The sequence below is a fragment of the Pteropus vampyrus genome, unplaced genomic scaffold, assembly GCF_000151845.1.
Source record: "Pteropus vampyrus isolate Shadow unplaced genomic scaffold, Pvam_2.0 Scaffold205, whole genome shotgun sequence".
Taxonomy (NCBI): Eukaryota; Metazoa; Chordata; class Mammalia; order Chiroptera; family Pteropodidae; genus Pteropus; species Pteropus vampyrus.
The window spans coordinates 1,131,163-1,142,352 of record NW_011888986.1 but is presented as its reverse complement, the minus strand read 5'-3'; positions in this window follow the sequence as shown (position 1 = coordinate 1,142,352).

Here is an 11,190-nt window from a genome sequence, read left to right as displayed (position 1 = left end):
ATCTATTTCTGTCTAAATGTATATGAGAGAAATGTGCATCTATTTGCCTAGCCCTCACTAAGCAGAGATGGAACCTACAATCTGAGCAGTGTCTCAACAGTGGATTTCAAACTCAAGGGCAAAGCTTCCTTTGAATGAATGCTGAAGAACGGGAAGACTAAGCTCAGAGTGCTCTTGGGCAAACCTTGGGGAAGATATTTACAACTGGTGTACACAGTGCTCCATAGTGAAAACTAGGTGATAGAGCCACTTACCAAGATAGCAACAAACCTCATTTTCTCTAAAAGCTGTAAAATATTCAAATTCTACAATTATCAGTTGAGAAACCCTACTGTCCCACCTTAATTTCTTATGAAAACTATGCTTCCTGACGTTGCCATCAGTCACATGGCAAGTTCCGAATAGAATAGTCAGTCAATTTACCCAAGCTCAAGAGGTAGTCTCCCTTTTCCATTTTTAGCCCAGAATAATTTTTTTTTTTATCTGCTATCATTTATAGTGAAAGGGAGAGTGTGGGAGAAGTGCTGTGGTCATTTTTCAGATGGCACCATGTTGAAAACAGATACAGCTGTATTAGTCAGGGTTCCCCAGATAAATAGAACCAATAAGATAGATGATAAATAGATAGATAGATGATAGATGTCAGAGAACATTTATTATAGGAATTGGCTTACACATTTATGGAGGCCAAGAACTGTCATTATCTTCTGTACGCAAGCTAGAGACCTGGGAAAGCCAGTGGTATAATTCAATCCAAGTTCAAAGGCCCAAGAAACAGGAGCTGCAATCCCAAGGGCAAAAGATGGACATCCTAGGTTAAGAAAAAAGAGAAATTGCCCTTCCTTTGTCTTTCATTCCATTCAGGCCCCAATGGGTTGGATGACACCTACTGACATTGCTGAGGGCAGGGCTCCTTACTTAGTCCACCGAATCAAATGCTACTGAAACGCTCTCACAGACACACCCAGAAATCATGTCTTACCAACTCTTTAGGCATCCCTCAGCCAAGCTGACACATGGAAGTAACCGTCACACGACCTCTTCAAAGACAACCCAAGTGAGGGCCCTCTGGTGCATTGGCTCTGCATGGAGTTGCAGGACAAGAGCTAGCTAGAGCCCTCTGTATGAGCAGGAAGGTTAGAGTGGGCCATGGCCTGGCTGGGGAAAGACAATCCAAATGGCCCTGATTAAGCCAGCATGGACATGGCTCACTCATAGTGCAGGTCTTGCTCAGACATCTAAGATATCTCCTATTTTGGGGTAAGATGCCTCCAAATCAGCAGGAGGCTCTTGCCAGACTGAGGGTGTCTGTGGGTAGCCAGAGGGCCTCAGCTTTGCTTTTGTTCTGTGGCCAGCCTGGTGGAGCCACATGAACAGCAGCCAGGCCATCAGACCTCCCGGAGCTTGAGGGGATCTAGTCTTTGTGGATAGTGACTTAAAAAAAATCAGGAAGGTCTTAGAATTTTGATCAATGTCAGGGACCTCAGGGTCCGGCTGTGGCTTTGCATTCCTCCATAGAGTGTTTGGAGGCACTGACCACGTGTGCCCAGAGTTCTGAAAGCCAGTCATGACTTGGTTTCTAATATTGACCAACCACTGCTCTCAGTCGGTGGCTCTGTAGAGGGCATCAGCTATTCCACAGGGAAACCCTCTAACCATGCCAGTCACCATCAATTTATAGACTTGGGTCTGTGTAGCCAGTGCTCTAGTAGCTATGTTGCTGTACTTGAAATGCACACAAGCTCCTACAGGTTGGCCCTGCTGCCCTGGGTCTTCGATCTGACCCACCGAATCAGAGTATCTTGTCATGCCTCCCTATTCTCCTCTGGGCTTCCTTTCAAATCAATAATGAATGAATGAATGTCTATCTGATGACCATAGATGAGAAGCAATACAATTTTTAGGCCAAGAATGAAAGAAATAAAGCCAACAGAATGTCAGGATTCCTCTCTAACTCTACTCAATTCTTGGCAGCTACTCTATATCGGAGATGGAAAACTCATGCTGATTTTCTGGGAATGGTTCTACTTCTGCCATCGATGTTGCCAACTGTTGAAACCCCCACGGCTTCTCTCTTACCCCACAGACAAAAGCCTCCCTGTGCAGGTTGTGGGTCCAGCCTGACTTGGAAAGCTGGGCTTTTGAAGGCCAAGGGCTCTGGCTCCCTGGGAAGAGGCCTCCTGGCTCATGCAGTGTGGGGTTAATGGAATAGGGTCTCTTTACTGAATTATAGGCTGTCTCCTCTTTCTGGCCAGCTATCTGGCCACTAGTTTTATGCTGATTAACTCTCTGAATCTTAAATCCCTGAGAAAGATTATTTTAACCTCTGGGTTGTGTCAGATACCATTCATTAAAAGAAACAAAGACCTTTTCTCCAACATTTAAAAGTATATTAAAAATATTTTACTTGAGTCCTAAGAAGCTTGGAGAAGCTTGGAAAAGTTAGTCGTGCACATGCAGACATGTGTTCTCTCACACCTTGTGCCCTGTTGTGCCTGTGGCTGACACTGTGCCTTGAGTGAACGGGGGTTGAGGGGGTGTCTGGGAGATTTTAACGGCTCTCACCAGATGGCTGGAGAGCTCCACGAGCAGGCTTTGGGCTTCCTTCCCTTTCTGTGACTGATGAGCCCAGGGCTGTGTGTCTGGGTGGCTGTTAGTGCTCTTGGTAATATGAGAAAAATATCTGTGCACCTCACTTCTTCAATTTCAAGGAGAAGCCTGGGAGGTTGAGTCATTTTTCATGCAGAACACCCTATGGAGTAATTCTCAAGCTTTCAGCAATGTGGCTATCAAAACATGGACCTAGATGCACAATGCAGTGCTGTCCCAAGAGCACCAAGGGGAGGTCCCCTCTGGATTCCCAAGGTAGCCATGGTCATGACCTTCTTCTGACCCAGAGCCCTGAATCTACCCTGTTCTTTCCCAGATGAGTACAGGACCTGTAGCAGGGGCTGCCCCTCCATTTATAGCCTCCCTTCACTTGTATCTGTAGGCTCCAGGCTGTGCAGCCCTTGACCCTAGTCTATCACTCCTCTGTCTTCTCTCAGTTACCTCAGGAGAGTTGAACTAGATAGAGATTGTTTCTCCACTAAGTTAGAAACCACACTGAGGGCTGGAGGACTCAGCTCCCAGACAAGTTTCTCAAAATCAGTTTCTGAGTTTCAAGTATGTTCGGTGCAATACCTTCAGTGGGGCAAGCAGCTTCCAGTTTTCCATGCTCTCCATCCCTCCTTATTGTACACCGAAGGCAGTTTCTAAGTCTGAACTGACAGGTGTCAGTTTCTAAGTCTGAACTGACACAAGCATCCTGACTTCTAAACAGTCTGGAAGCACAGCCCATGGGTGGGTAGGCACCAGGGTGGCTTCCAGGGGGCAGAGACAAGAGGCCTGGTCCACACAGATATGTGTACTCAGATGCAGTTTCCCTTTGCACTTCTTCATCCTGTGGCCTGTGCTTCGCTGTATAAGCTCAGTTTCCAGTAATTAAACCTCAGGTGACTTACTGAAACCTGCAAAGGGCTGCCATGACATCCAGAGAGCACAGGAGGCAGAGGGCTCATCTCGGGGCGAAGATAGAAGCCCAGCCCCTCTGCTCTGCCTCCCTCTTCATCCCTCTTGTCCACTTGGCCAGCTCCTGTATGCCTTACAGTCTTGGCTCAACTCTCATCTTCTCAGTGACACCAACTCCCATGAGACCTGCCTCCTGTCCATGGGCCTCCCTACTTTCTCTTTCCTCCCAGCCTGTAATCTACATGACTGTGTTTTGTGTTTATTGCCACTTCTATTCCCACTAGAATGTAGAACTCCTGAGGGCAGCATCTTGTCTTGTTCAGAACGAGTGCTGAAAGCACAGCTGAGCAGACTGCACTTCCAGGGTAAATAACTGTCGGATTGAATTGAATGCAAGTTGAAGTCACAGGAACCCACTCACTTAGCCCAGCATTGCACCGTCAAAGTGAGGAGTCACCGACTTGCTAGAGACCACACGTTGGCCCTGGCAGACATACAGTGGCTAGCCTGGTGTCTGTCAGGGACTGTGCAATGGCTCTCCATCCCAGTTACAACCTCCTATCCTCCTTGTCCACCTCTCACCCCTGACCCCACAGAGCACATGGGGGCCTGCAGCACTGAATGAGCGGGGCAGTGAGCAGATGTGGAGAGCTCGGAATAGCCACCCCTGTGTAGCATGGATGGGGCACAGGGCACAAGTTCTTAAGCCAGGCCTCCATCACCAGCTGCCTGGCCTGGTAGAAGCTATGCCACTGCTCAGTGCCTCAGTTTCCCTATCTGCACGGTGGGAAAAATGAAACCAGTGCTTACCTCCTAAGGTTACTGTGTAGTTTAAAGAAGACAAGGAGAGAAAGTGGTTAGGACACTGTAGGCCCTGTAGGAGGGAGGCAATTAGTGCTCATTGTTGAACTAATCAGAGCGGTAAGCATTCTTGTTACAGTGTTCAACAAATAGCGTGGAAGAGGAATGATACACAAGTGCCTACATCCTTGGAAAGGACTTCAAGCATCTTACAGGCCCTCAGTTACTCAGCGCATAGAGGGCAGCACAGTGCAGAACATCTCTAGTTACCTAGGTTTTCTTCTGGGGGCACGTCAGCAGTCCTTTGTCATTTACTAACTCTGTGCCCATGCCCGCCCAGAAGCTCATTTGTTCATTCTGCAGCAGCATGGCCACCGAACAGCATTTCAGCCATGCTAGGGTACTCGTTCTGTTTCTTGCCTCCCTTCCGCTTAGGATCCACTCAGGACCTTGGCAACTGCTAATGAACTAGTCCCTGCACTCAGACTCTGGGCACTGCCAGAGTCTGCCACGGTAGGATCACACCCTGATGCTGGGACCAGGCCCAGTCAACACTGCAATGAGGGGAGAACATGGATTTCAGAAGAAACAACGTGGAAATGGCTGTAGTGAGTCTCGCTCAACTTGGAATCCCTTTCTGCAGCTTTCTGCCTCCAGCACACTGTGGGGCCCAATTCTAGTAGTTTTCTGGCCGTCATCACACTGACCATCACTCCTACCCACTCCGCGACTACTTCTCCCGCAGTTATAGGAAGGTCTTGCTCCCACAGGCTTTGTTCTCTTAAGTGTAGGGCTCCTTTCCTTCCCCAGGGAGCCTGTTTTCCAAGCAGCCCTGGCTCCAGCAGCTGGAGTCTTTTTTTAGGGACAGCCGGCATCCCAGCATTTGTACTGAATGTTCTGAGAAGACCGGACAGTGGGAATCACCTAACCGGAAGGAGAACTGCTTCTCAGCCTCAGGCTTGCAGACATTCCATTCGGCTGCCTGGCATGCTTCCTCTCAAGGCTCCATTCTAAGAGCAGCTGCAGCTGCTGCTCTGGGTCTCAGCCCCTCATTCTGTCCCTCCTGCCTGACTTCCTGGCCTTGCTCTCCTGCAGGTCCAGATCTCAGTCCTGGCTTCTCCCCAGGGAGCCTTAGATAAGTCCCGTGAGAGCAGCCTGGGTTGTTTAAGGTGACGCTAGGACCCCACACTTTCTAGGGGTAGGTTTGAGTTTTCAGGACCCAGGATAATATGTTATCCAGTCTACTCCCCTTGCATCCAACAGCCCCACAGGTCAGCTTTGTGAGTGGGCATCTCCCCAGGGCCCCTGCCTTGTGGTCACTGCAGTGTGGGTAATGAGAAACATTTTACTTCTCTAGGCTCACAGCAAGGGAGAACAGTGGGAAAATCACTGCTCGGAGGAGCGGAGTTCTGTCCCACGGCCACACTCTCACCATAGCCCCTGCAGCAAACTCCCCGTCTCTCTCCTCAGTGGCCCTCTCTACCCCTCAAAGCAGAGGCCTGTCCAGCTGGGCCTTATGTTGCCTTATTTCTGGGGAGCTCTGGGGTGATCGCACCCTGGATCCCTGGGAGAGGTTGAAGGCCTATTTTGAGTCCTGGAAATGACAGGGCCCACATGGTCAACTACCTTCCTAGAAGTCTCAGAATCTGCAATCTTGATGGGGTGTAGCCTTCCTTCTGTTTCTGCTTTTCAGCCTTCTCTGTGGCCCAGCTGCTCTCCGAGGGAGGTGATGGCAAGACACGTGGGCAACTGGTTTCTGAGTGGCACTGCTTTTGTTGGTGATGAATGTTTGGAGCTGAAAGGAACCCCAATTTCAGACCTAGGAGAGATTTCTGCAGGGCAGTGAGAAGAAGCTATAACTGGCCACTGGGTGTCTGGACCCTCTGGGAACTCACCTCCAGCAGTTTCAAGAGCAGGTCTGGGGCCCACTGTTCTGGGTGGTCTCACCCACACAGCTCCAAGCAAAGAGCAGGAGTGTCCAGGTGCTGACTGTCCTGCCCCGCCAGCCGGTCAACAACTCAGATACTGGAGTAAATCAGATATCGAAAGGAAACAAGTGCTGCTCAGAGAGACTCCAAGCCTCTTGGAATTGCATGTAGATGAGATTGTAAATGAATTTTTCAGTTCAATTTACATATATCAGGATGAATGCCCTTCCCTCCCAACCCTATCTCACTGTTGGGTGGGGATCAGATAGCAAGGTCTTCTGTCCACTTTCATGATTTTCATGACCCTTATGCCTACACCCAATGGTCCCATCCACAATATTTCTGAAAGTCTAAAGGAGTAGGACAGAAAGAGAGAGAGAGGGGTAGAGAGAGAGAGAGAGAGAGAGGGGTATAGAAAGAGAAAGGGAGAGCACTTGGCAGCAGCCTCACTGTTTTTCAAGACCCCAAAAAGGCTTGTGAAGTTCCTCTAGCCAGAGCTGACTCCCTTACCAGGACGGGGCTGGGCAGATTCCCAGCCACCACATTCCTCTAACCAGAGTCTTACCGGTCCACAGGTCCCTGGAGACTTGCAGTCAGCATCTATTCCCAGCATAATTTCCCCACCGCCCGCTCCAGGTGATTCCCCTCAGGGGAAGTGCTGGGGTCTGAGAGGGCAGAAGACAAATACCCAAGTCACAGCCCAGAAAGGCCTGGGACCCCAGTGCTGTTTGCTCTGCCACTGAAATTTGTACTTGCCCCCAACCTGTTCTGGGCTGTTGCAGCAAAGTCTCCAATGCTAATCTTTTCTCTTCTTTAAAGCATCCTGCATTTTGCCTCAGGCTTTGACCTTGGCTATAGGCTACATTGAAGGTGTACCATGGGTTCTGGGAGTGGAAAGAGGTCAGGGGCTGCAGGCTTATCTTTGCTGTGGATGATACTGACTCCCAGAATTCCCCTTACTGCTTGTTACTCTGACCCAGGGGCCAGGGTGCCTCCCGCTTAGCTAGGGTTCACACCCAGTGCTCACTGAAAGAGCTGTACTCAGAAACACCTCCTGCTGAGTGCAGAATTTTCTAGCACAATGCAGGGGGTGGGTCTCCAGAGCCACGTACTTCTGTCCAGGTCTGAATCCCTGCATCTCCTGGCTGTGTGAGCTTGGCCATGCGAGGTCACCTTTTCAAGCCACTTCTCTTATTTTCAGCTTAGGTAAGATGCTAGGCCATGGAGTAGATTGTGTTTTCCAAAAGGGTCACACCGGCATCCACTTCCTCCCCCGCAAAAAAGCTCTTCTTATAATGTGATCTTGACATTCCTACCCTGAGAGGCTGGGGTCCCTTCTCCCTCCCCTGGAAACTGCTCCTCTCATACTGTGCTGTGAGGACCTGTGTAACCATCACAGAATCAGATGCCACCTGGCCTCTATCTCTGGGTTTGCTTGCTATGGGGGAGGGCAGCTGACATGCTGTGTGTGACTACAGCCCCCACCACCCTCTAACTGATGCTTAGGGACCTTGAGCCAGGAATGCCCAGATAAAACTGTTCTCAATTCCTGTCCCACAGAAACCAAGAGAGGTAATAATGATGCTGCTGTTTCTGGCCATTACATTTTGAGGTGTTTTGTTACTTAGCCATTGCATCCTGAACTGGTCTGTGGCAATAAAAGGAGGCCATTAGTATATTATTGAATCTCAGATTGCAGGCAGACGGAGACTTCATAGCTTAAAGCAGTTTCTTTTAAAAATGTGGAACATGTGCTTCACTTTATAAGTAAAATATCTGTTGCACCCATTGACCATTTGTATCAATGTCTCAGATTTGGGGATGTGGCTATCTTGTCTCTGATAAAGCCGAAAGCAAAACCGAGACACCTATTATGGCACATCCTCCTTTTGGGTCCCTCACCTGTGGTCAGTACATGCGGGCACCTGGGCTCTTAGTTTATTTTCTTCTTTCCAAACAGAAAACACTGAAAATAAGAAGAAAGGGGATGCTGACCTATAAATCTGCCTGAATATATGGAAAATAATTTTAAATATGTCTATTTGATCTATAGGAGATTATACATTTGCTCTGGAGAGCTTCGATTACTAAGTGATCCACTAAAGTAAAAAAACTGTTCTCTGTAGAGAAACGTTTATGTTCTTGCTTGAAACTTTTCTCTGTCCTGCTAAGGTGTTCAGAAAAAACTTTGCATTGGTAAAAGAAAGTTGTCAGAGAGAAAGAAGCTAAGTGGCTGAAATGGAAGGATGTCCTTGGACTTGGAGTTCTAATGAAAGCACACAAGCTCTGGCTTCAAAAGCCTAGCTATGCACACATTTCTCATCAGGTGCTGCTAAAAGCAGGGTCGTGGCTTGGGGCACCTTCCAGTGGAAAGTTATCACTGCTTCCTGGTTGAGGCCAACTAGATTATTGTGACAGGGACAGTGTATCACTCCTTTCCCCTCCCCCTGTGGGCACCAGTTTCCACTAAAGGTAAGTGTGGCCTTGAAATCTTATTTTGCAATCTAGTCCCTTAATCCTCTGTGTCTACCTTTTTGTTCTCCCCTTTCTCATTTGCTGGCCAGATGCGAAGGTCCTGGGCCCTCTGGGGCCCTGGCAGTGGCAGGGACACTGGAGAGGAAAAGCCTGGGCCCCAGAATGGCTGTGTGGAGCAGACACCCTTCTTCCCACCTGCATTAGACTGGTGGGAGAAAAACAAATTCTTATCTCATTAAGTCACAGTCACAGCTAGCTGTGGCTGGCTCACCTATGAACACCTGAGCGACAGGTTCTCTTCTAAATTTTCCTTATCTTTGCAGAATCTAGCTGGACATGTTCAGAGAAAGTGAGTAGAGGACAGCACACAGCTCTGTATTTCTTTTCACAAGATGAAAGAGGAAGAACTGAATGGAAAAGCAGAGGTTGCCAAACTTTTTGCATCTTCTCTCTCATTTATAGAAAAAAATGCCCTAAGAATTGTTGAAGTGGGTTAGCCTTATGTGTGGGTGGACAGCAGAACAGGATGTATTGCCCTAGTGTTACCTTTCTTTAAACCTGCTCCACACTTTGTCCTGACTGGGCCGTATCACCTGAACAGTAAGGCTCAACTGTTTTTCGTCAGTAACCACAGCTGGCAGGAAAAGAATAAGTGAGTGAGGAACTTATATATAATCTGAGTCTTTTACTTGATTGTGTCTTTGGAAAATCTGGTTGTTTGGAACTGGAGACAAAAATCAGGGCATCCTGAGGTCAAAATGGGTTTCTAAATTCGCATTGCACTTGCAAATTTGATGTGAGGACAAGTATGTTATTGAATAGTTTGTGTATGTGTTTACATACTCATCCACAAAGGTACTAATTTTCCTCTCTTCCCTGTGCATAAAAATTTAATTCCAAGCACCTTCAACTATGGGCCACACAAGCGTGGTCAGGATCAGATCACCCATGATCACCCACCACAGTCGACTCCAGTACATCAGAGTTAATGGTCTTAAGCAACTGTCAATCTCCATGTTTTAATCAGAAAACAATAGGAAGAGAAACATGCAGAATGCCATGTGGTAAGTAATGACTGAAAACTGCTTTTAGAAGCTGGTATATAATCTAACCAATTAGATTTCTGACACCTTAAGTGATTTTATCATGCATCTTCGTGTCAAAGAAGAAATTGTAAATGGAGACAGGGGGAGGCACAGCTATTCTACATGCAATTGCAGTTTGCTTAATTGCAGGTCTGGCTATGTGCTGCAGTCAGCATATTTGTACCTGTCTACGTTCATTTGAATTTTACTGGCATTAGTGGCTAGAAATGCCCAATTTTCATAAGTAGATTAGTGCCTTCACTTTGAGCTGCAGAAATGATCTTGGTATGTTCTTACATCTCTTCAGTGTATGGGGTTTGATTTAAGGTGTTTATTGCAGAGTGCCATGAATGCTTGTGTCTGCAATGATCAGGGCAGGATCCCAGCTACGGCAGGTTATGTTTTAGTGCCGAACATTTAGGAGACTAGATTTTAATCTGGCTCATGGGAGTTAAGGTTCTCTTCAGAATCCTTTGACACATTGTGGGATGCTGGATTCCAAGTCCATGATCGCATTAGCTCACTCCTGTGGGAGATAGATTCCTTCCAGAGCTGTGGCTGCATTAGTAAGGATGACTGGGCAGTGGAGTAATAGTCTGCTCCTTTCAGCAGATTGATTTGTTTTTCTGAAGTTTTGGGAGGCGGGGGTAGTGGCAATGGTGTGGGAAGGTTGGATCGCCCCAACTCTCTGTCCTCCCCAAGACTGGGGTGTCATAAAACCTCAGCTAAACTGAGTAAACATGCAAACCTCTCAGCCTAGGCTATGGTGACCAGGAGCAGAGGGCCTGAGGCATCCCTGGGGTGAACAACCACACGAATTGTGATTTCAGGGACCCCAAATTCTTTGATACTCCTCTGAGTGAGGGTGAAGTTTCTCGATTACTGTGGGTTTGTGCCCCCTGCAACTAAGCCTAGTGTGGTGGAACAGAGAAGTCACTGACTTCTGGGCCTGGAAACTCTGCTCTGTTCTTTGGGACACCTACTGTCAGGATGCTCCCTCCCAACCCAGTGACACACCATGAGGAAGCTTAGAGGAAGCGGGGAGGCCTCAAGCTAGTGTTCCCAGTGTCACCAGCCCCAATAAACCCCCAGCCTTGGTGTCATTCCACCCCAGGCTCCAGCCTCAGAGGGCTCTAGCCTCCAGCTGTCCTGGTGACTCAGTTGGGGGTGCCTACAGTGGGGAGCAGAATCAGTGTCCATGCTGTGCTTTGCCCAAACTCTGACCCACAGCTCCTCAAGAACATGGCTGATGTTTTCAGTTGGAGTGGTCTGTCACAGTCAGGAATGCCCAGGACCCAGGCAGGTCTTCCTTCTTGTTGGGTGTAAGATCCAAGGCCAAGATAACAGGGGTCACGGTAAACAAGCATGGGGCCCTGCCCAGACGCACACCT